At 44.0% G+C, this 27,920-nt stretch overlaps 1 long non-coding RNA gene across 1 annotated transcript in view; it reads left to right on the forward strand.

Annotated features, from left to right (window-relative positions):
* The window catches only part of LOC112545693 (uncharacterized), a 54,187-nt gene that overhangs the window by 16,947 nt on the left and 9,320 nt on the right, over nucleotides 1-27,920 (forward strand). The window contains exon 2 of the long non-coding RNA XR_003089232.2: nucleotides 26,286-26,371. This is a non-coding gene — a long non-coding RNA (uncharacterized LOC112545693). The remainder of the gene's footprint in view (nucleotides 1-26,285; nucleotides 26,372-27,920) is intronic.

Raw genomic sequence — 27,920 nt, forward strand, 5'->3', positions numbered from 1 at the left:
GGAATACCTACTCGTGCCAAAAGAAAAAATTGAACCGTTTCCACCTTCGCTGCCTTCGCAGAATCATGAATATTAAGTGGCAAGACAAAGTTTCAAATGTAGATGTCCTATCAAGAGCTGGCATACCCAGTCTCATAGCAATCCTTAACAACAGAAGACTCCGGTGGCTTGGCCATGTGAGGAGAATGAATAATAAACGCCTTCCCAAAGAAATCCTCTTTGGTAAACTGACAAGTGGAGCAAGGGCAAGAGGAAGGCCAAAGTTAAGATTCCAGGATATATGTAAAAACACTATGAAAATGTTTAACATCAATCCAAGCTCTTGGGAATCTATATCATCAGATTGCAACATCTGATGACAATTATTATAACCGGGCATGTCATTTTTCAATAGGATCTGTGTAAGTCATGCAAAAGAACTCTGCCTCAGAAGGAAAAAGTCTCAGACTCATGAAAACGGAAGTAGACTGGCATATAGCTATTGCAATTGACTGTGCAAATCCAATATTGGATGCATAAGCCATGAAAGAAGTTGCAGATCCACGCACAACTCATAGATTGTCACTGCCGCTGCTTACCACCATCTCTCGAGATGAATAGGCCATATATTGTGGAAGTGAGCTGATGTTTAGCAATCTTAGTCCTAATAGAGAAAAACTTAAAGAAACTATATTGAGTAATAGATTGTACAGCAGAGGTGTGAACCCTATGGCATGCAGACTCGATCTCCGGTTTACTTGGATCTGGCCCGCGATAAGGCTTGGGTTTTTTCTCTGAAACAGAGCAAGCTGTCACTTATGAGCCAAGCCTCAGGGTTAGGATTAGGGTTAGGGTTAACCCATGGGGCTGGAGCACAACTGCCAGCTCACCCCACTGCTGGGGGTTAGGAGCAAGGTCAGTGCATTTTGGGATGGGGCTTTTTTTATTTGCTTGTTGGGAGCCACGTCAGTGAGGGGCTCTAGGAACTGCAGCTCAAGGCCCCAGGCTAATGGGAACCCCACAAAAAGATCTCCAGGCTACCAAAATCCAGATCTTTCCCAGTCCATGGGCTACAGAAACTGAGTATTATCCAGCACCGCCTCACTGGGGATGTAAGACGGGGAAACAGTAGAGACGGGAGTGGGTGACAGAGATTGCTTGGTGATTACCTGTTCTGTTCATTCCCTCTGGGGTACCTAGCATTGGCCACTAGATAGACTTTTGGTCTGACCAGTATGGCCGTATTTATGTCTCATGTTCTTTCATGTCGTCATCTGAACACCACATGTTTTCAGTGTGATGGATTTTGTTTTTTGCTACAGCACAGAAGTGAATCATTTCCATTGTAAGTAGAATTGTTTTCTCGCTTCAGCAGAAAAAATGCTTAATTTTCATCACACTAGCAGTTAATTCACTTTGGGTCTATTTTACATTCTAAGTAGTTGAGGAATTCATGCCCATCTGTTTCTCTGCAAGTCAAGTGATCATTTTTATTTCTGAAAGGTGTTTTTCTTTTTGAGTATTGCTGTAAAACTCAGAATATTATTTTGCCATCCACTTGCCTATTATCATTTGATTCAGTGGCAGTATAAAAAAGACCATAAAAAAGAGATTCCTGAACATCCATGTGAGACAGTACACAGTAGGTGTGAAAATCACAGCAGAAATGAAATAAGCAATTTTTGTCAAAAGTGCAGGTTTTATACTGTGTCTCCCTAGTCAAAGGTGAACTCTAGTTTCTAAATTCAAACCATTTGCTATTACCTCTCAGCTGCGGGAGAATGAACAGTAGGAACACAGAACAGAAAATCCATGTGCTGCCTCTGCTCTGCAAAACTGGATTCAGCTCTTGACAATTTCATATATTTTGAAAAAATGAAATACATTGGAGAGGAGGGGCAGGGAAAGCAAATAGAACAGAAAACGAAGCTTCAGCTACTTAGAAAAAGAGGGGAATTTGCAAAGTCATATGAGGTTCTTTGATTTCAGATGAAAATATTAAACAACCTCTATATGTTGTTCATTGTGGAGCATCTTTATACTCATATTATACCCAGGTCTGCTGCCGGGGGCAGAGGGCAATAGGGGCAGCTGCCCAAAGATACATCTACACTGCACCCTTAGCTTGAAATAAACTACACAATTTGAGCTATGAAAATTGCATAGTTTATTTTGAGTAAATTTTGAAATAGAGCAATATTCTGAAATGTCCCTTAATTCTCGTGGAACAAGATTTACCGGGACATCGGAATAGCGCACTTGTTATTTCAAATCACCACCGGATCTCTGGGCAATGTGCCCCAGGTGATGCTGAAGGGCTGCTGGGTGGAGGCTAGACCCCAGCTCTGCCCTTTCTATCTGAGGCCCTGCCCCTTCTGTGGGCCTGAAACTGCTCCCTCTCCTTGCCTAGGGCTTGGTGAAGTCTGTTAGGTGTCTTGATTATACCCTTTGAAGCTGGGTTGTCCTAATGTTTTCCCTGGCCAAGCAGGGCAGGAGTAAGGCCCTGCTTATCTGAGAGGAAGGCTACTCAGATTTTGGCTCCAGTTGCAGAAGTGAGAGCACAATGCCTTCTGTGGTTTCTCTTGGGCTAGTGCTGGTTACCGAAAACTCCTTGCTCAAAGCCTTGCCTAATGTCAGTCTTGTTCTTAGTGTCCCAGCTTCCATGCAGTTGTAGTTTCTCCTTTCAAATTTAATGGGAAATCAACACACATCATGAAAGAGGTCAAATAATTTCACCTGCCAGTGAATAACTCTGTTGGCAGAAGGCTGCCACATTATTGTACTTTCATAAATACTTAAAACACAGAATTAAAATGGGTCTGCTCTTGGCTGTTGTTTTCATCTAGACAGGGCTATAAACTGGTCTGTCTTGTACGCAGGTCCTCTCATATGGAGATCCCTCCCAAAAGAGGTTCACAGAGTACCTTGATGGCATGTTGCACATCCCCTTTATTCAGTAGGTCTAGATTTGCTTTGTTTTGCAGCATCTTCAGCTGGGTTTTTTTCCATCTGCAATATGGGAGAATCCTTTCCAGATTCCCACCCATGACTTTAGAATGAGCAAAGAAGTGCCCCTCCACCCTGAAAAATCATTCCAGCTATTACACTGAGCCCAGACTTGGGCTCAGGATTTGGGGTGTACTTAAGCAGTACTGTGTGGCTACTCCTGCAGTTCAGGCCTGATCAAGAAAGCCAATAGTTACATTCTTGAAAAGTGAGTATAAGTATGTTGACTCAAGAAGATCCCCATAAAAGAACCACCTTTTATTTTCCCCACTTCTCTAACTAGTTGCAAATTGATAGGTTGTAGATTGGTCTATGTGTTTTTTATGGTAATTTGGATGAGTTTTATTTGGCTAACTTGACTTGATTTTCCATTCATATATATGGATATAACTCCAGTGATTGCTGATTTACCCTTGGGTATGTCTACACTAGCCCCCTAGTTCGAACTAGGGAGGCTAATGTAGGCATTCAAAGTTGCAAATGAAGCCCGGGATTTAAGTATCCCGGGTTTTATTTGCATCTTCCCGTCCGGGCACCATTTTTAAATCTCCTTAGTCCGAACTAACTGCCCACGGCTACATGCGGCAGTCAAACGTTAACTTGAACTAAGTCCTTAGTTCGAGTTAACTGTTACACCTTGTGGGCTGCTGACCCACAGAAAAATCAGTTGGGACTGCACACAAGTGAGAAGCAAAGTGAGAAGCCACTGTCCAAGAAAGAAGAAGACACTTCTCACATTCCCCTTGCATACCAGAGCCTAGGGGGACCCAGGCTACTAGATTTTGTGTGCTCCAGCCCTGTGGGTGAGTGGCAGGGGGGCTGGAACACCAGCATGGGCTCCCCAATGTGGGGGGATCCTAAGCCTCGGGAGGCTGGATCCAGGCAAGACAGGGGCTGCATCTGGCCCCTGGGCCTGAGGTTCCCCACCCCTGATTTAAATAATTGCTCTAGGGTGGAGCTGGGAATGTGGGGTTCAGAATGCGGCTTCCCTGGGGAGAAAGGACAATTTCTCTCACTGCAGCAGTTTCAGGTCAAGTGAGAAGTGCCTCTCCATGGCCATTGTAGCTCCAGTGGGCACAATTGAGTGAAAGGTATATGTCCCCAGCTGGGGCATGTCCAGGTTCATCTGCCCCCTGCACTCGTCAGACAGAGTTAGGAATGCAGCAAACTGTGCACTTTCCCCTCGCTCCCTGGTGAAGGGGGACAGCCAGCAAAGTTCCTGTATGTCTTGGGGGGAGGATCTTCAGCCCCCTCTGTCCTCCCTAAAGGGCACCTGGGAGGGGGCTCAGGGTAGGAGTAGCCTCAGCCAGGGTGTTGCACTCCCAGTGAGCACCTTTCACTACCTGGTGATTCCATCTCTTTTTTGTATGGTTTTGAGAAGCAATTCCATTCCAGGCACATCACATTTTCCTGGAACAACCAACCCCTGACCTTGCTTTAAGTTATGATAAGAGGGAGTTGTATGCCAAATTTAGTGGTCCTAGCTCTTACTGTTTAGGAGTTCTTCAACAGGCATACAGACGGACAAACAAACAGACAAACTCTCTCAAATATGGAAGAGAAGTTCAATCAAAAATGGAAGAGAGCTTCATAGTCTTCATCCAGCTCCTGTGAAAATTCTAGCTCCTATAAATTATAGTCTTCCTTTGTTTGCAGACCACTTAATTTTTCCAGTATAGAGCATCTGTCCTATGATCTTATAGTTTTGGAAGAAGAGGGTGGTCACTGCTAATACCATGCAGAACTTAGAAAATCAGTACTGCACTCATTAACTGGACCCTTTGCCCAAAAGGGAACCAGTTTAGAGACAATATGTTTCTACTAACCTATGTTAGTGAGTAGCCAAGCATCTACATTATGGACCATCTTTATTAGCTGTCCTGCAAGAGGAGCCCTTTAAATAGATTAAATAGCTAAATAATGGAGGGGTATCTTTCACTTATATACTGCAGAAACATTCTTGAGCTAAACAATCATTTTTATTAGGTCCATTCATCTCCAAGAATAATGTGGATATTCCTCATCCTTTGACATGTAGGTCAGATTACGAGTTTCATCTTGTGTCATTTGGAGTCAAGCCAAATTATTCCATGACTTCTTTTTAAATAAAAATACTCTTCTCTTGGGACTGGATACACAATATCCTGGTGCCAAAAACCATCCCTGTTATCTGCCTTTCAACAAGCACCACTTGTTCAACACCACTTGACAAGTAAATAGTTCCATATAACTCTGAAAGGGTCAGATAAGCTGCCCTTGCTGATTTCATGTAGTTGCTCCCTGTCATTGATCAATTAAGTATGTATACAAGTCTTTCCTGCACAAGGAATAGGTGCTAACAGTGTATGTTTTCTTTACTAATAGCCTCATTTCATTTGGAAAAATGAAATAACATGGTACTTGCATCGATAACAAGATATGACAAGAAAATACCCTCCATTTTAGAGTGCGCACAATATTCTGTTACACATATACATTTAGGTCAGATGCCAGTAAGTGGTTTGCAAGCTTTTACATAGTAGTGCCCGTCTGCTGCCTAACCATTATCTAATTGGCACCCGCCTATCATTTAGTAAGTGAAGGGCAGAATGGTCATGTTTTCCTGAGATCTGTTCTCAGTCTCCTGGGGGATTGTGCTTCAATATTGATCACCCCTATTTTAGTTGTTACTAATAGGGAATAGTAACATGTGAATCAGGTCCACCTGCCCTCTGAAGAGGCTTTACTCCCACTGAAATCAGAATCCAGATTGTGAGCCACTGTTTATGTAGCTATGTGACAACATCCTTCTCCCAACCCACGCACCCCATGTAAGAGCTGCGCAGAATTGCAGCTGCTCCCCAGACCAAGAAGACGCAATTGCTGAAGGGAAGATGGCTGGGAAATATAAGATCTAGCCAGAACTCTGTCTACTGTGTTCCAGCCTGTGCACTAACCAGCTGATGTCTATGGATAGCAGTATGTGATCTTCTTCATTCATTAGCTCTGCCCATTGCTTCTAAATCAAGTCACCTAGCCAGGGGAGCCAACTGTCTCCACAGGCCCCTGGGTAAGATGGGGAGGATGGAACCATGCTCCTGGAAGAGATGGAACTGGGATAGTCAGATCTCCATGCCACCTGGAGCGTGCCCCGCTCACCTGCTCTCAGAGCTGCTCGGAGCATGCAGCATGGAGCTCCAGTGGAGCTTTAAAGAGCCTGGGGCTCTGACCATTGCCACTGCCACAATAGCAGCAGCAGTGGCCAGGAGCCTGAGGTGCCTTTGAATTGCTGAGCAACTGCCCCTTTTGCCCCCTCCCATCAGTGAGGCTGCATCTAGCCAAATAGAGATCACTACTGAACTAAATAAACTCATGCCTTGGCATCTGTAACCTTACCAGCTATCAAAAGTCATTACTAGAAGATAATGTCATTCAGAAGGCAATGAGAGAGGTTTTAAATCCTGTTTCTAATTTCAATGTGTTGGTCTAATATCAAGGCCCTGGTTCATATCACAGTAAGCTGTAGGCCTTGCCTGAACAAGGAAAGAACACAGAAGTGAGGAAATAAAGGTTAACAATGGACAAAGCATGAATTCACAAGTGGCCTTGTAAGTAATATGTAGCTAGTGGATAAAGAAAGAGTGAGAAGATAATGTGTGATAAGCTTGCAGCTGCAGCTTTGGTTACTAACACATTTTGTAGTGTATGGATAGTTCATGATCTAACCAGAGACTGGTTCCCAAAATTGGTAATCCCTTCAAAAAGCCTCTGAAACAATGTAATGTGAATGTGTTTTAGAATATGTATGTAATCTGATTTATAATTATGTACTTTGGAGTTGTGCTGCATAATCCATCCCACTACACCTCAAGGCTGTGTCTAGACTGGCCAGTTTTTCCAGAAAAACAGCCGCTTTTCCAGAAAAACTTGCCAGCCGTCTACACTGGCTGCTTGAATTTCCGCAAAAGCACTGACGATCTCATGTAAGAAATCAGTGCTTCTTACGGAAATACTATGCTGCTCCTATTCGGGCACAAGTCCTTTTGCGCAAAACTTTTGCACAAAAGGGCCAGTGTAGACAGCTCAGATTTGTTTTCCACAAAAAAGCCCTGATCGCGAAAATGGCGATCAGGGCTTTTTTGCGGAAAAGCGTGTCTAGATTGGCACGGACGCTTTTCCGCAAAAAGTGTTTTTGCGGAAAAGCGTCTGTGCCAATCTAGACGCTCTGTTCCAAAAATGCTTTTAACAGAAAACTTTTCCGTTAAAAGCATTTCCAGAAAATCATGCCAGTCTAGATGTAGCCCAAGTGTAACTTTATGAAATGTCAATAAAGACACCTCAATGATGAGCCTGGATTCAAACCAAGTTTTTGGATTCCAGAGAACTGGAAAAAGTGTTCTCCTAGAACTGGATGAGGTGTTCTGGATAAGATGAATGGAATAGGTCTCAGAGGGAATTTCAACATAAGTTAATACAGTAGTTTCATCTAGTAAAGGAAAGGTTAAGTAGAAAGTAAGTAAGCTAGTCCTATGTAGCAATAGTAAGTACTGTTTTACCATTGTTGCTGTGTGGTGGTAGATCTGCAATAAATACAGAAATGTGACTATAATTTCAACATCCAAATTTTTAAGGTCCCATTCATACAGTAACAGTTGAAATTTCTGAGGTTTATAGGGTATTTTAGAGGTCTTATGTACAAGGGTACATCTGTGATTCTTTCATAGCTAGGGGCATGTCTACCCTACTGCACCTACAAATGCTAGGCAGATCTTCAGCAGATCAGCATTTTGAATGTTGTCATAGAACATGTTGATTCTGCAGCGTTTTTGGTGCCAATTGTGTGGGTTCATTTTGTGTCAAACTTGGTTTATTTTCATCAAAGAACACATTATTTTCAATGGCATTTCTTTCATTCCTGCATCATGTAGGTCATTATAATTATATGCAGCCAACCAGACTGAAGCATTTTCTAAAATTGCCAGAATGTTTAGAAAAGACTGACAAGTTGAACTATGTTCCTGTTTATTAAAGTGTCAATATGTTTAGAAAACAGAATGTAAGTAAACACTTTAATTAAGAAAATAGGTAGAAAGAAAGCTAGAAAGAGTTTGTACAAGGAGTTCAGACCCTAGAAACAAACATAAGAAGTTGCAAGAAAAAAAAATCAGAACACCAGTTCCACAAAACATGAAGTATTATGAAACTTTCAAGCAACATTATGGCTTAGGAAAAAATCCAGGAGGCTTAGAAAGGCTGCAGCAAATTCTTTGTTGTTGTTCCAGATTTGTTGGGTTACTTAGGTTCTTACTACCAATATTTAACATAACATGCTTATAGTGCAAGACAAGTCTGATTTATTGATCTAATTTAGAGTGGGTAGCAATAAATCAAATACCTGAATTTTACAAATTCTATATAACGAAGATGCTCCACAAATAGTCCATATCAATAACATTCAAAGAACTTTTGTTTTTTAGCATTTGGTAACTAGAGTAGGATCTTCTGTCCTCTCTACAATCTTTTGGTCACGAATGCATGCTGAAGCAGGCATCTGTTTTCAAAAGTGTCTTCTTCAACTGGAGTTACTTTATTTGACTCTTATTGTCTTCTAGATATTTGGAGTAGCATGTGACTATCCCCAAAGATGTGGGAAAATGTTTACCTTGATATTTCTTTGTAATTGACTGCAATGCAGCTAGACTGATCACTAATCAGTAAATACTAAGAACACGCTGTTCCCCAAACAGAGTATTGTGTGCCGCCTTAAGCCCAGGGAAAATAAGATCATCCTTTAATACAGTTAAAAATGTTGACTAATTAATCTTTTTTAAAAAGTAAATAAATTGCAATTTCTTGTGAGATAAACAGGTAGTGAGTGACAAGTTGTCAGGGAAAATTAACTGGGAGAAGATGTTGTAGTCAAAGTGACTGCTAGGGTGTGTCTAAACTACATGGCTCCATCAATGGAGCCATGTAAATTAGGCTGATCGGCAAAGGGAAATGAAGCCGCGATTTAAATAATCGCGGCTTTGTTTAAATTTAAATGGCTGCTGCACTGAGCTGACAAACAGCTGATCAGCTGTTTGTCGGCTCAGCGTGCTAGTCTGGACACTCCCGCGCCGACCTGAAAGCGCTTTATTAACATCCACGTTATGCCTCATAGGATGAGGTTTACCGGGAAGGTCGATAAAGGGCTTTCATGTCGGCAGGGGAGCGTCCAGACTAGCATGCTGAGCCGATAAACAGCTGATCAGCTGTTTGTTGGCTCAGCGCGGCAGCCATTTAAATTTAAATGAAGCCGCAATTATTTAAATCGCGCTTCATTTCCCTTTGCCGAACAAACAATTCTGCATGGCTTCGTCGATGGAGCCATGTAGTTTAGACATACCTCTATAGAGAAACATGCACTGATAATGTTGTAATAATCCATTGCCATGTCTTTATTTCTCTGGCACACTCATTGCATAGTACTGTTAAGTGACATACCTGGCCCTACCCAGGACTGGAGAGTGAAGATAGACCTAAGTTAACTTTAAATAGGACTACTGCTGTTATTACTACAGGTCGAACCTCTGAAATCCAGCACTCTCTGGTCAAGCAACATCTGTGGGTCCGGCAGGACCACGGATATTGCTGGACTAAAGAGCCTGGTTGGGAGCAAGGGTGGCCTGGGTTAGGAGCAAGGCCCTGGACAGTGGCAGCAGGTCTGGCAGCTAAGAGCCCTTGCCAGGCTGGTGACTGGAAGCACAGCCTGCACCAGCACGGTGAGAAGTGCAGCTGTGTCCAGGCTGGCGGGAGTGGGGCCAGCAGGGCGAGAAATGCAGCCCCAGCTGGGGCTGGCAGCAGTGGGGCTGGAGTGGGAAGGAGCGCAGCCCTGGCCGGGAGAGGATCCCAGTAGACAGGGCTGGGAGGGGAGCCCAGCAGCTGGGACTGATATCCCAAAGGATCTGGTGGCGGTGGGATATCCAGAAAACTCCCTTGTTCAAGACAACTCAGGTCCCAAGGGTGCCAGACCAGGGAAGTCCAACCTGTAATTTATTCCATATAACTGGGATAATGATAGTGTAACTATGAGATCAAAAGGCAATATAACTAACCAGTCAGCCACTGCTAATAGGAACAAGGTAATTAAGACAATAGTAGCACTTAACTGTGGAACATGTATGATTTGGTTGTGACACATAAGCTTAATTTTCCACAGTTGATGTTTGGCATAGAGTATGATTAACGTTAAGATTTATGTAGAGTAAAGAAAACTTGTATCTTTGAAAACAATAGGAACTGGTTTCAAGAAGATAACAACCCTGAAACTTAACACGCCAAAGGTGGACATTGTGGAAAAGAAGCTGCTTATTTGGCAGGATAAAATGTAATATTGGAACAGGAAACAGGAATTGAAATGGTCTAGGACAGTGTTTCCCAATTTTATTTGGCCAAGGAACCCTTTTCAGAATTTCAATGAACCCCTAGGTTTGTCAAGCAAAAAAAAAAAGGGGGGGGGGTGGGGAGCGGGAGGAGAGAGGGACCCACCAATTCATGAAAATCACATTCCTTCCCTGAGACCCCCCCCACCTCCCTTCCATGAGGACTCATCTGCTCTGTTCCCCTCCTCTCCATCACTTGCTATCACCAGCCCTTATACCTGTCTCAACCTAGTGAGAGTGAGGTGTGGGATGGGAATGAGGGATTTGGGTGTGGGAAGGGGTGAGAAGTACACGCTCTGGGAGGGAATTTGGATGCAGGAGAAGGGGCTGTTGGCTAGCGGGGGGGGGGGGGGGGGGGGCTCCAGGCTGGGGAGTGTTGGGCTCAGGTGGAAGGTTGGGGTGCTGAGCAAGCCAGGGCTTGTCGATATGAGGGTGCAGGAGTTTGGGCTGGATATGTGAGGGACTCAGGGCAAGAAAGTTGTGAGTATGATGGGCTCAGGACACAGATTTGTGATGTGTGGATGGTGGAGGAATGTTGTGGCAGAAGACTGAGGATGTGGGGATGCAGGAGTGTGGGGATGTAAGAGGCTCAGGACATGGGGTTCCTGTGCATGATAGGCTCAGATTTGGGGTCAGGTGGTGCAGGAGTGTTATGATGCTGCAGTGAAATGGGAGTTTGGTCCCTATTGGGGTCTTGTTGGCCAGACTTCATTTTTAAATAAAATATGTCAAACTCAAAAGATTTTAGCATTGTCTTTATATATGAGAGGGGTGAGGAACCTGTTTTGAGTCAAAGGTCACTGACCCACAGAAAAGTCAGTTGGGGCCACACAAGTGAGATGCAAAAAAAAAAAAACCCTCCAAAAAACCCCAAGCCTCACTAATGTGGTCCCAGATGTGCTGGTGGGGTAGGGGACAGAGTGCTAGTGGGTGCTGGGGCTGGGGAGAGAGTGCTGCTGGGTGGAAGGATGCTGGCTCAGGTGGCAGGGTGCTGGGGCAAGGTGCTGGGGCAGGCAGGTGGCAGGGTGCTGGGGTCAGGGACATGGTCCTGCTGGGCACTTGGGTGACTGGCAGGGTGCTGGGACAAGGAACAGGGTGCTGCTGGGTGCTAGCGTGGATGGCAGGGTGCTGGGGCCAGGGCTAGGGTGGTGCTGAGTCTTGGGGTGTGAGGCAAGGTGCTGGGGCCAGAGCGGTGCTAGATGCTAGGGTGGATGGCAGGGCTGCCAAAGAGCGGGATAGGGATCAGGTGCAGGATCTGGGAAGGAGGTGGGGGGCAGAAGGGGGCAAGGTCTGAGTGGTAGGTAGGGTGCAGAAGCAGGCTGGATGTAGGGTGTCTGGCCAGAGGGAGGGAGCAGGAGCAGATTGGGGATAGGGTGTCAGGCTACGAGGAAGAATGCAAGGAGCGGACTTGGGTAGGAGTTGGACCTCCCTGATCTGGCATCCTCTGGACCTGACTGGTCCCAGATGAGGAATTTTTGTTTCAGGGGAGGTCATTTCAGGGCTCCTGGTCCCGTCCTCACCCCGTCCCCTGTCCCCACTAGGCTTCTTTGCACCTCTATCCCCTGCAACCCAACTGAGCTGCCCACCCCGGCTGGTTCCCTGCACCTCCCCCAAAACCATCCCCCACAATCGAAGGGAGCGCAGCACCAGTTCCCTGCAGCCCCTCACAGCCCAGCTGAACTGCCCGTCTGTTCTGCATGCCCTCCCCCATCCACCTCAGCCCAGTTGAGCCCTGCACTGGTTCCCTGCATGCCTCCCCCACAGCACAGCTGAGCCCCGTTTCCCTGCACTTCCTCCAAGCCCCACAAAACTGCTGAGCCAAGAGGTGATTCCCTGCCCCTCACTCCCCTTGAGTCTAGCCACGGTTTCCGGCACCTTCCTCCTCCTGCAGCCAAATTGAGCTCTGAGCTCCACACACACACACACCTCACCCAACAACCCAGCCCAGCTCCCCGGACCTCCCCACTCTGCAACCCAGCTGAGATCAATTTCCCTGCACCTTCCCCCAAACCATGCAGACATGCTGAGCCAGTGCTGATTCCCTGCCTCTGCAGACTTGTAAATTTCAAAAATAGCAACCGTCCAGGAAAATGCAAATCAAGCACAAGATATTTAAATCCCAGGCTTGATTTGCAACTTCGAATGCCTACATTAGCCTCCCTAGTTCGAACTCGGGGGCTCGTGTAGACATACCCTGAGAGTCTGAGTAACAAAAGGGATAGATGTTAGATTAAGGCAGACCATACTCTAGAAACATAAGCTTATTTTCCATTACTACAAGTAATCCAAGATGTGTTTACCTAGTTTAACTCTGCTCAAGTATAAAACTAGAAATGTTCTCAGCTTTTATTTTAATTTGGTTTTCTCTTTCTTTTAAGTCTTGTTTTTAAGAAGATTTTGGTTCTCAAGTGTACTGAGGTAAAATCATTGTATTGAATCCTCAAAGGGAAGGATACTTGTTGACTTTGGTGAGATGCATAGCAGGAGAAAACATGATTATCTATCTAAGAGCAATTTATTGAGAACACCTTCTTAGAAGTACCACCTTGATACTGAAACAAAATACAGGACTATGTAGCACTTTAAAGACTAACAAGATGGTTTATTAGATGATGAGCTTTCGTGGGCCAGACCCACTTCCTCAGATCAAATAGTGGAAGAAAATAGTCACAACCATATATACCAAAGGATACAATTTAAAAAATTGCCTTTTTTTAATTGTATCCTTTGGTATATATGGTTGTGACTATTTTCTTCCATTATTTGATCTGAGGAAGTGGGTCTGGCCCACGAAAGCTCATCATCTAATAAACCATCTTGTTAGTCTTTAAAGTGCTACATAGTCCTGTATTTTGTTTCAGCTACACCAGACTAACACGGCTACATTTCCATCACCACCTTGATACTGACTATGATCAGCAGAGGAAGTGGGAAAGTTGGTGCACTATATGAAGTCATAGGAATAAGGTGCTGAAGGTTACAGAGAAGCCTTAGAAGAAATGCTATAGTCATGTTGGTAAGAAGAGGTCAGAACATGCTGCTTGGGGATAAGGTGGAAGATGAGGACATACAGATGACTTGGTCTTGTTTGCACAATTGGAAGTCTGACATGTCCCTGCATAGAGGGGATGCAGCCAAAGGCTACTTGCCAAAATTCCATTATTTTAGTTAACCAGAAACCATGCTAAAAATAGGCTGAAACCCTAGAGAGGCTTATTTGTGCTGAAAACTGACCTTCCGGTGAATTCTTTCTCTCTCTCCATCTCAATTCTTCTCATGCCACACATAGTACCAACAGTTTTGCCAAAGATGTATCCAGTAAAACCTATTTGAAGTGCCCCATAAATCAGCATCCTCAGGATACAAGATCTTTGAGCATATTAAAGCATGGGGCCTGCCAGCAGCATTTGAGTTTCATTCAGTTCTTTGGACTAGTGATACCATCTAGGCTGCAATCACATTGACTAATTACTGGGTAAGAATGGCTTGTATTGTTCAGTAATTATATAACCCCTTGCAAACCTACCGGGGGACAAGTAGATTAAACTCTCAATGTAGAACACTAAGCTGGAATTTCCTGATAGGATTTTTATTTTGTTTTTAAATGGAGAGCTCTGTGTTTTACTTAAACAAGGCACAGCCTTGAGACTAGATCCTCAGCTGCTAATATCGTTCCCCTTATTTTGCTGGAGTTAAAGATCTGGGCCTCATTAGCCACAGACCTACACCATGTTAGTGCTAAGTTACATATGGACCCATTCACAAAAAAGATAAAATTGCCCAAGACAATACATTACTGAGAAGACTTGATTAGGGAGAAAGACACTGTAGAGATAGACATCGGAGCAGAAAAAGTATGGAAGTTGTAATTAACAGGCAGAATTAAAGGCAATGGCCAATTTGCAAATGTTTCTGATCAAAGAGATGTACAATAATAATAGTAATAATAATAATAAAACTAATTGACTCACCTCAATTGAAAAAATGTAAATGAGGGGAAAATGTACCAAAGTAAATGCATTAAGCATGATTATAAGCTCTGTGCTCCATGTCAAACAACTGCATATGCTAAAAGATTTCAAAGAAATCTTTTCCAGGGAAAATATAAATAGCAAATGTCTAAAGCATTTATTTTCCTTTTCTCATTGGTGCTTTGGAAACACAGTTACCAGAAAAGATGAACCTGTAGGTCAAATGCATGAGAGAGAGAGAGAGAGAGAGAGAGAGAGAGAGAAATAAGGGAACTTTGATAAAGATTCATGAATTAGGCTATGTTTAGACTACACAGTTTTTCCAGGACACTAGAGGTATTCTGGAAAAACTGTTCCATGTCCAGGGAATGTGTTTGATCTTCTGCTTTCTTTGCGGAAGAGCAAATGTGCTCTTTCAGAAATCCCTGTATTCCTCAAATAAGGTGGCTTCCGAAAGAGTGTTTTTTCCTGATATTTGGCACAGTCAAGAGTGGCCAAATGTCAGAAAAGCCTCTTCCAAAAAAAAAAAAAAAAGCAGTGTACACCTAGCGTTAGTGGTGAGCAGTAATGAATTAGCCTATGTCACAATATAACAGTTGTTTGATTCACATCTGCCCATTTCTCCTGGCTGAACCATAGCTTTTGCTATCCCAGAACATTTAACCAAAGCTTTAATATTATAACAGTTCTTTGGTCATGTTGGAATTCATGGTTATCATCACTGTGCTACATTGTGAGCTCCTAAGAACTTGATGGTGACAGCAAAGCCCCCAGGTTTAAAAGCACTGGCCGCAATCTTCTGAGCTAAAGAAAACTTTTATTATCTGTTAGAAGAATAGGGTCTATGACACAAATTTGAGCAATTCTGATTTTATCCGTCAAAGGGCACACATGAACTCCAATTTGTTATGGCATTTCATCTTGAATATTAGTTTTCCTTTCCAAGAATTCTGATTTAAGTATGAGAACTTGTCTCTGAATGTATTGTATGTATATGGAAGAATCTCTCATCAAGTTATGTACATTACTTTACAAATTTCCTGAAAATACCACTTCCTTGAAAAGCATATGTGATAGATTAAGGCAAGGTCCTTGGAAAGCCAGGACAATGGGAATATGTCCATCATAGTTGAGATCATGGAGCAGCATATTCCATGGATCTTTCACCCTTAATTGGAGAACAAACTGTAGTTCATCTCATGATTTGTCTACCAAATAGCATTGTGATGTGTGAAGACAAAGCAATGCTTTGGAACAGCCAAGTCATCTTTTAACTGTCTGGGAGGCAGACCTGAACCTTTTATGGAGACAGGCCCTACTTAATCTGAATGTCTTGAAAGTCCCAATTGTCTTGTCCTTGAACAATTGGAGGTTCCATTTTTTTCCTGATCCTCCCAATCCTGCTCTTATTGCTCACAAATCATTTCCCTGCTACCCAGATCTGTGGGCACATAGAGCAGCAGGTACCAGTCATAGGGTATGTCTAGACTGCATCCCTCTGTCAACAGAGGGATGCATATTAGGCATGTTGACATTGCAAATGAAGTGGGGATTTAAATATCCTGTGCTTAATTTACATAAAGATGGCCTCCGTTTTTGCCAACTCAGCACTTTGTCTGCAAAAAGCAGCGGTCTAGAGGAGGATCTGTCGAGAAAGAAAGCCTTTTTTGACAGATCCCTTATGCCTCCTGCATGGGATATTTAAATCCCCGCTTCATTTGCAATGTCGACCTGCCTAATCTGCATCCCTCTGCCAACAGAAGGATGCAGTCTAGACATACCCATACTGACTAATACCCGAAGTGCAGAAGTACTCTGTGTAGGTGCATCAGGTATGCTTTTCCTTGATATAGTTTGCTGCCAGCAAACCCATCCCAGGGCAGCACAGCAGAGAAACAATTAAAGGGTTTGGTCACTAGCACCTTATATCTAGTGTAGCATTTACACTTGTGCAAAGTCAGTGTCCGTATGCTCTTTCTGATTTGGTAGCATGTAATGCTCACTTTGCACAGATGTAAATGTACACAAGTTACCAGGCCATGAAGAATCAGAATGTGCAGCACAGGGAAACATATATGAGATAGATGTCTCTTTCTTCACGCCTGCCCCTGCTACCACAAGGGGGAAATAGCTGTCCCAGTTCCTATCTCTGGCCATTTGCTGCCTCCCTGTGGTCAGTATAGAGTATAACTGTCCCTCCTAGCAGAACCCTCCCTTTTCATTTTATGAGAAACAATCACATTCTCGGCACATCCTATTACCTTTAGCCCAACAAAACCCTGACCTTGTTTTAAGTTATGATAAGAGGAAGCTGCATAACAAATTTAGTGGTCCTAGTGTTTACCATTTAGGAGGAGTTCTTGAACAAACAGATTCATGGATGGACAGACACATAAACTCTCTCAAATATATAGTGGATATAATGTAATATATATTTGGGCACTCAGTTTAAGTGGTGAAGGTACAGTTTTCTGGGTACACTGGCTACCTAAACTTTTGGCTTCATCCCTTTACTACAATATTCAATATGCTGCTAACCTCTTGTAGCAACATGGTTATTTTCAAATTCCATTCTTCTTTCCATTAACCAAATTCTGTTCTCAGTTACACTGTGTAAATCTGGGCTAACTGCACTGATTTCAGTAGGATTACCTTGGCTTTATACAGGTGTTCCTGGAAAAAAAAATGTGACCCTTTATGTCTAATGGTAAAAAAAGAATATATAGGACAGAATTTTTTTTCAGAGGTAATCCAGTCACAAAAATGGTATGTTTTACAATATTCTATACAATGCTATTGAGGGCAGTTGCAGTTGTGTTGTTATTATTCCTTATTTTGCAGCATGCACTTACTATACACATCTAATTTTGTAGCTTTTAAAATGTAAATATAAAGGTATATATTTATACCCAGCTTCTACCTTGACCTAACCAAAGATCATTTTAAACATGTATGCCTTCATCAGGCAACGCAAGGATACAATATTGTATTTATGACTCAATTTTTAAAATGGTGTATTCATATTATTATTCCCACTCTCCTGCTGCAATTACAAAAGCTAGCATGACAAAAGGAAAAAAATGTTAAGCTGGATATAGTCCGTCAACTTAGCACAATTTGTAGAATTCTGAATTTCCTAAAGATTAATAGTACTTGTTTGTCAGAATGTAAAATTACTTCTTATGACGTGTTTAATTACATATTTTCAAAACTTTCTACGCCAAAAAACATGACAATAATTAATACCTAATGGTATAAACATCACTGCTTTTGCAGTTGCCTAGCAACCAACTACAGTAGGCCTGTCAGCTTACTAAGGGGAACTCAAATAAATGAAAGAGAAAGGTTCATTTCTTGCGGAGATGGGTGAGAGGCAGCTTTGTTCTGGACAAGCTTGTTCGGGTTATTTTCTAGAGTGACTTTACTAAGTCAAATCTCCCTTGTGGTCTAGCATGTATTAATGTCTTTCAGCCATGCTGAAAGGAAACAAGATGGTCTGTGAAATAACCTGTAATTGAATTAAACAATGTTATTTTTACACTTTACAAGAGCTTTATGATTAGAAATACAATAGTAGGATTGTGGTTGCTCACAATTCATAATACAGTATTGCAATGCAATGTATTTTCCCAAAGAGGCCGTTCTTATGGGTTCACTTCTAGTTCCAATGAGAATGGTTTTCCTCTCGCCCTAGACATGAAGAGGATTGATTTCTTGTGCAGTGGTCTTAACCCTTTGCCAAATCATAAATTTGAGTTTTAAAATGGGTTTTCTTTAAAGCTAGTGCAACAATTTCTGACACCTCAACTGCAAAGAGAGTATGAACTGCAACAAATCTCACGGAAAAGTGCTTTCTTCCAGCTGCAAAAGCATGAGTTCATAGTGTCATTTGTTTTGTCTAGGAAAGTATTAGTTAATTTCCAGTGCAAGTTCTTTTTCTTGGCACTGGGGCATCTAATTCCCAGTCTATTCAATTTAGCTTTTTAGACAGATGGTGTACTGAATAAACCAAGGGACTGGGAATCCGTACTCCTGGCTTCTTATCTCAGTTGTTGCTGCTATATGCTGCATTGTCTTGAGCAAGTCATTTAGCCTTCCTGGGTCTTGGTATTCCACATCTAAATAATGGCTCACATATCTGACTAAAAAGTGTGTTATAAGGCTTAATTAATGAACAGAATGCTTTGAAATCCTTTCAGGAAAGGTGCTAGATATATATTTCTGAATATACTCAGTTTAAAATATTTAACATTAATTGAATTATTGATAAACTAGGCAAATATAACTTAGATAGGGCCACGATAAGGTGGGTGCATAACTGGCTGGATAACCGTAGTCAGAGAGTTGTTGTTAATGGTTCTAAATCCTGCTGGAAAGGGATAACAAGTGGAGTTCCGCAAGGGTCTGTTTTGGGACCCGTACTGTTCAATATCTTCATCAATGATGTAGATATTGGGATAGAGAGTACGCTTATTAAGTTTGCAGATGATACCAAACTGGGTGGGGTTGCAACTTCTTTGGAGGATAGGGACATAATTCAAAATGACCTTAGCAAGTTAGAGAAATGGTCAGAGGTAAACAGGATGAGGTTTAATAAAGAGAAATGCAAAGTGCTCCACTTAGGAAGGAACAATCAGTTCCATACATACAAGATGGGAAGCGACTGTCTAGGAAGGAGCATGGTGGAAAGGGATCTAGGGGTCATAGTGGACCACAAGTTGAATATGAGTCAACAGTGTGATGCTGTTGCAAAAAAAGCAAATATGATTCTAGGTTGTATCAACAGGTGTGTTGTAAGCAAAACTCGTGAAGTCATTCTGCCGCTCTACTCTGCACTAGTTAGGCCTCAGCTGGTGTACTGTGTCCAGTTCTGGGCGCCACATTTCAAGAAAGATGTGGAGAAATTGGAAAGGGTACAGAGAAGAGCGACAAGAATGATTAAAGGTTTAGAGAACATGACCTAGGAAGCCAGGCTTCATGAACTGGGCTTGTTTAGTTTGGAAAAAAGAAGATTAAGGGGGGACATGATAGCGGTTTTCAAATATCTAAAAGGGTGTCACAAGGAGGAAGGAGAAAATTTGTTCCTCTTGGTTACTGAGGACAGGACAAGGAGTAATGGGCTTAAAGTGCAGCAGGGGAGGTTTAGATTGGACATTAGGAAAAAATTCCTAACTGTCAGGGTGGTCAAATATTGGAATAAATTGCCAAGGGAGGTGGTGGAATCTCCCTCTCTGGAGATATTTAAGAACAGGTTAGATAGACATCTGTCAGGGATGGTGTAGATGGAGCTTGGTCCTGCCTTGAGGGCGGGGGGCTGGACTCAATGACCTCTTGAGGTCCCTTCCAGTCCTATTATTCTATGATTCTATGAATCTTGTATATGGTAGTTAGTATTATAACAAAAGTGCTGAACTTATGCTAACATACTTCTTATTCCCAAACTAGTGGTATTCTGTCTTCCTGGCTCTGCCTGCACAGAAAGGTTGTTTAGACATGGACTTTTCTAGGTACCCAACTTTTAGGCATCTAAAAAGTATAGGAACAATGATATATTCCACAAAACCTCACTTTGAATGCTTAGGTTCCTTATACAACGAATGGGGAGAGACAGGCACCTAATAATGTATACTCTAGGCAGGGAGCTGTCTAAAGTAGCCAACAGGAGATGGTGATGAAAGGGGTGTGTCCTAAGGTGCCCCTCCTCCCCATATACACACTTAAGTGTGGACTGCAGGGAGATACCTATCTCTGTTAGTGATCCACAACAAGGAAACTCTTTCTTGGAGTCAAGTGGCTTATTCATAAGCTGTTTCTTCTGAGAATAAATTAGGTGCCTGCCACATCACAACTAGAGGAGGAAGTGCCATTACATCCCACCTTAATCCAGTAGTTAGAGCAGGAGTGGGCAAATACCAGCCTATGGACTAGATCAAGTCTGCAGGGTTAGCTTCTGGTGGGTGCCCACTGCGATATTTACGTACACGGCTACAGGTACCATTTGGCCTGTTGGCTGCGGATCATTGTTCCTGACCAATGGGAGCTGCAAGAAGTGGTGTCCCACTCCGTTCCATTTCCTGCTGTTCCCATTGGATGGGAACAGTGATCTGTGGCCAACAGAAGCTATGATTGTTGGTCGACCTGTGGCCGTTCAGGTAAGTGCTGGTGGCCTGTTAGGGGTTAATTCTGGCAAACCGCCACCATGTGGTGCAAAATGAGTTCAGACTAGCTACAGGCATAAAGGGAAACAAGAAGACATTCTATAAATGTATTAGAAGCAAGAGGAAGACCAAGGACAGGATAGGCCCATTGCTCAGTGAGGAGGGAGAAACAGTAACAGGAAACTTGGAAATGGCAGAGATGCTTAGTGACTTCTTTGTTTTGGTCTTCACTGAGAAGTCTGATAAAGGAATGCCTAACATAGTGAATGCTAGTGGGAAGGGGGTAGGTTTAGATGATAAAATAAAAAAAAATAACAAGTTAAAAATCACCTAGAAAAGTTAGATGCCTGCAAGTCACCAGGGCCTGATGAAAAGCATCCTAAAATACTCAAGGAGCTGATGGAGGTATCTGAACCTTTAGCTATCATCTTTGGAAAATCATGGAAGACAGGAGAGATTCCAGAAGACTGGAATAGGGCAAATATAGTGCCCATCTATAAAAAGGGAAATAAGAACAACCAAGGAAACTACAGAGCAGTCAGTTTAACTTCTGTGCCAGGAAAGATAATGGAGCAAGTAATTAAGAAAATCATCTGCAAACACTTGGAAGATAATAAGATGATAGGGAACAGCCGGCATGGATTTGTAAAGAACAAATCATGTCAAACCAATCAGATAGCTTTCTTTGATAGGGTAACGAGTCTTGTGGATAAGGGAGAAGCAGTGGACGTGGTATACCTAGACTTTAGTAAGGCATTTGATATGGACTCACATGATATTCTTATCAATAAACTAGGCAATAAACTTAGATGGGGCTACTATAAGGTGGGTGCATAACTGGCTGGATAACCATTCTCAGAGGGTACGTCTACACTTGCACCCGAGTTCGAACTAGGGATGCAAATGTAGGCAACCAAAATTGCTAATGAAGCGGGGATTTAATTATCCCGCGCTTCATTAGCATGATCTCGCTGGCCCATTACTCCACTGAACAGCTGTTTCGAAAGTGAAAGTGCACGCCGGGATGCATTAATTCGAGCCTGGTTTCACGAGGCTTACCTGTGCCGATCAAGAAAGGCTTCTTTGTCGGCGCGTCGCGTCCAGACTGCCCCGATCTGCCGACAAACAGCTGATCGGCAGAGCGGGGCAGCCATTTAAATTTAAATGAAGCCGCGATTATTTTAATCGCGGCTTCATTTCCCTCTACCGATCTGGCTAATCTACATGCCTCCGTCGACGGAGGCATGTAGTTTAGACGTACCCTGAGAATGATTGTATTTCCTAGTGGATGTGGCAACCAGTGAGAAGGTGGTAGACCCAGATTCAACCCCATCTACTCTAATTGTTCTTAATTATTTATCCACAATGGAACAGCTTCAACAAGAAAGATCAAGGGAGATTTTCTACATCAGAATTTCCCATAGCTCAGGGTACATCTACATAGCAGCGTTATTTCAAAATAATGTTGAGCTGGAGGACTTCTTACTCTAACTCCTGTAATCCTCATTTTACCAGAAGTAAGGGAAGTCAAAGTAAGTGTTCTTCCTTTGACTTCCTGCTGTGTAGACAGTGCCAAAATCCAAGGTAAGCTATTTCAACTTCAGCTACGTAGTTGATGCAGTTGAAGCTGCGTATCTTAATTTGACTTTTGCTCTGATGTCTTGACTAGAACACTATGGTGAGAGGTAAGTGTGACGTGGTAGAGAATTTGGCCACTCTTGTAGCCCGCTGTATTGACTTTGGTTTTGTATTCACTGTTTGCTTTGTTGTACTTTATGTGATTCTACCGTCCTGTGCTGTTCTGGAGTGACTCTGTGTGTGTGCATGCCTCAGTTTCTCTGGGCACTGCAGCACTATCTGGAGGAGAAGGGGGAGGCTGGGCATGACTCATTGTGGAAGTCATATCCTGAGGACCAGGTGATAGCAAATAACTCCTGGGGCCTGGAAGCAAGACAAAGCAGGAGGCGGGACTCTCTGAGTGCGGTGAGCAGTGGCTGTGAGTATGAGTTAGTTGTTGGCTGGCTGGGAGAGCAGGGAGCGTAGCTAGTTTCACGAGGCTTAAGGGATCAGTCAGAAAAGGCTTCCTCAGCCGACCGATCCACGTCTAGACTACCACGCTGTGCCGGATCAGCTGATCATCCGCACAGTGCGGCGGCCATGTTTATTTTAATTAAGCAAGGATTATTTAAATCCCTGCTTCTTTGTCTCTTCTGGGTAAACTAGTTAACATGGCTCCGTTAATGGAGCCATGTAGTCTAGACATACCCACAAGCTGCGTCTAGACTGGCATGATTTTCCGCAAATGCTTTTAACAGAAAAGTTTTTCCATTAAAAGCATTTGAGGAAAAGAGCATCTAGATTGGCATGGATGCTTTTCCGCAAAAACACTTTTTGCGGAAAAGCGTCCGTGCCAATCTAGATGTGGTTTTGCGCAAGAAAGCCCTGATCGCCATATTCACCATCGTGGCTTTTTTGCTCAAAACAGTTTTTAGCTGTCTACACTGGCCCTCTTGCGCAAAAGCATTTGCGCATGATGGCTTTTTCCTGAGCGGGAGCAGCATAGTATTTGCGCAAGAACACTGACAATATTACATTAGATTGTCAGTGTTCTTGCAGAAATTCAAGCGGCCAGTGTAGACAGCTGGCAAGTTTTTGCGCAAAAGCAAGTGCTTTTGCAGAAAAACTTGCCAGTCTAGACAGAGCCTACACTGACACTACACTGCCCTATCTACATTGACCTAAGTACTATGCCTCTTCTGGCCATGGATTTATTAGTGAGGGACTTACATTGGCTGGAGCAACACTGCAGTATAAATGCTTAAAGAGTTAGATCAATATATGCTGTCTTATGTTGACCTAACTCTGTAGTATACGTCTGACCTTAGATGCTGCGGGACCTTTTACCCTAAAAATGTAGGTGACAAGTGAATTTAGGGGTTTACAGAGCTCACTAGGGATATGGCTACACTACAAGACTATTTCAAAGTAAGTTATTTTTGGAATAATAGCTCCCAAAATAACTATTTTGAAATAGCACGTCCACACTACAGGGAAACCTCGAAATTAGTCTGAGGCAGGCTCCCCTAAGGTGGATGCACTACCTCAGTTTAGAGCCCCAGGAAGCACTGGGGAGTAATTACTTTGAATGGCCCTGGGGAGGACCTATTTTGAAATAGCAGCAGTGAAGTGTCTACACTATCACTATTTTGAAATTTTGAAATAGGAATTATTCCTTGTGAAATGAGGGTTTATTATTCCAGAATAAGAAGCCTGATATTTCAAAATAATTTTGAAATAATGGGCTTGCTGTATGGATGCTCACCTTGTTATTTTGAAATAACATTGTAGTGTACACATTTCCTGGGAGTCTTGTGAATTGCAGTGGAACCTAACCCACTGTATGTCTACACTACAGCACTAATTCGAACTAACTTAATTTGAATTAGTGCATCTAGACCTAAAAACTAGTTCGAATTAGCATTTTGTTAATTCGAACTAGCATGTCCACATTGAGTGGACCCTAAACCGAGGTTAAGGATGGCCAGAAGCAGTGCCGGCAGGACATCAGGTTAGGACTTAAAGCGTGGAGCTGCTGTCTCAGGCTAGCCAAGGGCTGTGCTTAAAGGGACCCGACCCCCACCGCAGACAGATAGTTCTCAGGGGTTCCCCTGTCACTTGTCTAACTCGATGAGGGACAGCAAAGCAGTCCTGGCTTGGAGTGCCCTGAATGCCCACACTGGGCACATCACAGCACTCGGCCATCAGTCCGGCTGCACTTGCCGCAGGCTGCCATCCAGGGGGGGAGGGTCTCCAATCGGGGGGAGCTGCAGGAGAGCTTCCACCCCGAGGAGCCCGCAAGGCCACCCCAGTCCTCCCCATCGGGGGCTCGTGCCCCATTCCTCTCTCACCTCCTTCCACTTATCCCTCCCTAGCCCCCCTTCCTGATGTACAAAATAAAGGACACGTGTGTTCAAAAATAGAAACTCTCTTTATTGAACAAAACTCGGGGAGACTGGGAAAAGGAGGTGGGAGAGGGGACGAGAGAGGGTGGAAGAGGAGAGGGCAACTCAAATGATCAGGGGTTTGGAACAGGTCCCATATGAAGAGAGGCTAAAGAGACTGGGACTTTTCAGTTTAGAAAAGAGGAGACTGGGGGGGGGGATATGATAGAGGTCTATAAAAGCATGAGTGGCGTGGAGAGGGTGCATAAAGAAAAGTTCTTCATTAGTTCCCATAATAGAAGGACTAGAGGTCACCAAATGAAATGAATGGGTAACAGGCTTCAAACCAATAACAGAAAGTTCTTCTTCACAAAGCAAATAGTCAACCTGTGGAACTCCTTGGTGCAGAAGGCTGTGAAGGCTAGAACTATAACAGAGTTTAAAGAGAAGTTAGATAAATTCATAGAATCATAGAATTATAGGACTGGAAGGGACCTCGAGCGGTCATTGAGTCCAGCCCCCCGCCCTCAAGGCAGGACCAATTCATGGAGGCTGGGTCCATGGAGTGGTATTAGCCAGGGGATAGAAATGGTGTCCCTGGCCTCTGTTTGTGGAAGGCTGGAGATGGGTGGCATGAGACAAATGGCTTGGTCATTGTCTTCGGTCCCTCCCCTACAGGGTAGCTGGTGTTGGCCGCTGTCGGCAGACAGGCTAATGGGCTAGATGGACCTTTGGTCTGACCCAGTACGGCCGTTCTAAGCTCATGGCTCAGGGTAGGGGATCTCACTGGACCCCCTTGATTTTCATGCAAATCTGCTCCTGGGTGGCCAGGCTGGCAGCTATCCTGCCCTAGACGGCCACTTTCCTGTGCCTAGTGTGGAGGTCGTGGATGAGGTCCACGATCTCCGCACTAGACCAGGTGGGTGCCCACCTCTTGCAGCACCAGGCAGGCTCCCAGGAGCCACCAGCTTGGTCCCAGGATGAGGCGGAGGGCTGGGTGGCAGCGGGTGGCTGGCTCGTGCCGTGCCAGGTGCAGGGCCTGCTGGCTGGGTGCTGGCAGGGTTGCACCTGGCACGGGCACCATAGCCAGACCGTGCCCTTTTAAGGGCTCCGGGGCCGGGAGGGGGGCAGAAGATTTTCCCTGGTGGTGCCCAGAGTGGCCACCGGGGAAAGCTGGGAAGGGCTAGCCTCCCACTAGTTCGAATTAAGTGGCTACACTGCCCTTAATTCAAACTACTTAATTCGAACTAGGTGTTAGTCCTCGTAGAATGAGGTTTACCTAGTTCAAATTAAGCGCTCCGCTACTTTGAATTAAGTTCGAACTAGTGGTTTGTATGTGTAGCGCCTATCAAAGTTAATTCTAACTAATGTCTGTTAGTTCGAATTAACTTTGTAGTGTAGACATCCCCCCAGGGATTTAAACATATAAATCCCAGGCTTAAGTGCCTAAGTACCTTGTGGATCTGGGCCTTAGTGCTTTGAGAGTCTTTTTTTTTTTAATTCTGTATGTACCTGCAAATATCCATGTATACTGCTATTTAAGTACAAGTTACTCTGCAGAGCTCTGTTGACTTGCTAGTTTTACCCAGCACAGACATTTGTGGGGAGATTTTTCAAAGACAAAAAGGGCTGTTAAGTGCCCAACTCACCAAAAATCCATGAGAATTTGGAGACTAACTGCTCCTTAAGCCTTATAAAATATTTCTCTTTAGTTTTGGATGCTCTTGTAACACAACCAGATAGTTCCCACTTTCAGTAATTTAACCCTATTATAACATAGAAGATTCCTACTACCAAAGATCTGACCTTCGGTATGTCTACCTACAGCAGGGATGGCCAACGTGAGGCTCGCAAGTCGCAAGCAAAAAGTTGCAGCTCCTGAAGGAACCGGGATGGAATCTGGAACTGCTCAGGTCAGCTGCTCTCACGGCCAGGCCACTGTGAGCCGCATGCATGCTCACAGCCCACAGCATTCCGCTCACAGCCCCCAGCGCACTACGTCATATCCTGCACGTGCTGGCCGGGTCTCACACAGCATCCCAGCCTGCACATGCTAGCAGCCGGCCGCTGAATACAGGCAGCGGCAGAGGACAGCAGCTCTAAGACCCGGCCATAAAGTTGGAGGGGCGGGAGAGATGCCTAGCTCTGGAGAAGGGGAGGGGAATTGGGTAGGGGGGATGGTGCGCATGGTGTCCCGGATGCAGTGCAGTGGCTCTGGCTCCAAGACCTGAGCATAAGGTTGGAGGGGAGGGGGATTGGGTTACAGCAGGGAGGGGAAGTGTTGGCTCTGGGGAAGGGAAGGGGAGGGGGATTGGGTTGCGCACAGCATCCTAGCCAGCTCATACTTAAAGCCAGCCGCTCAGCACACATGCCCCAGTGCTGTGTGAGGTTAGAGCGGGGGAGAGAGGATTGGGTTGGGGATACGTATGCCTGGCTTTGGGGAATGGGAGGGGGATTGGGGTAAAGCATGGGGGCTGGGTGCCTGGCTCTGGAGAAGGGGAGGGGGACTGGGTTAGAGCATGCTGCTCTCTCCCTCCTCAAACTGCTTGCACACTTCCTGAAATGCCGGGTCTGCTTTCAAAAGAGGCTTGCAGTCTAGACTTAGTTAGAGTGAAGAGCCAGGGCAAAGTTGTTAACAAAAAAACAAAACAAAAAAAGCTTCCATAGGACGGTGTACTAGAACCTATTTTCCCCCAGCGCAGCTTTTTTTTTTTTTTTTGCTCAAAAACTCTTGGGGGCTGCAAGCAGATTTCAGAGGGGTCCACCAAGAATGGCCAGCATTAGACTCAATAGAACCTAAGGCCAAAAGCTGAAGCCTCACCATGTAGGATTGCAGCCCACAGCCCTGAGCTCCAGCACTTGGGGCTGAAGCCAAAGCCTGAGCATCTTAGCTTCCCAATGCTCCTTGTGGTGTGCGGACCCAGGCAATTGCCTTGCGTCCAACTCCTTAAAGCTGAGCCTGGCTTTTATATGGAGAAAAACAGTTGTGGCATTGGTGAACTGTGAAGTTTTTATAGCATGTTGGCAGGGCCTCAGAAATAAAACGTTTGAGAAGCCCAGTGTAGATATGTTTACAGCAACAGAAGGGTTTTTTTTCCATCAATGTAGTTAATTCACCTCTGAAGGAAGTGGCAGTTAATGGAATAATTCAGCTGTTGACCTAGCTGCATCTACAGTGGGGCTTAGGTCAACCTAAGAAGATCACACAGGGCATGTCTGCATTAAGAAATTATTTTGAAAGAACTTATTTTGAAATAATAACTTCCAAAATAACAAAATCAAAATAGTGTGTCCACACTACAGGGAAGCCTTGAAATTAGTTTGAGGCAGGCTCCCTTAATGTGGACATGCTACCTCAACTTAGAGCCCCAGGAAGCACTGAGGAGTAATTAATCTGAATGACTCTGGGGAGTAATTATTTCGAAATAGCAGCAATGAAACATCCATACTACCGTATTTCAA

The sequence above is a fragment of the Pelodiscus sinensis genome, chromosome 1 (genome assembly GCF_049634645.1).
Source record: "Pelodiscus sinensis isolate JC-2024 chromosome 1, ASM4963464v1, whole genome shotgun sequence".
Lineage (NCBI taxonomy): Eukaryota > Metazoa > Chordata > Testudines > Trionychidae > Pelodiscus > Pelodiscus sinensis.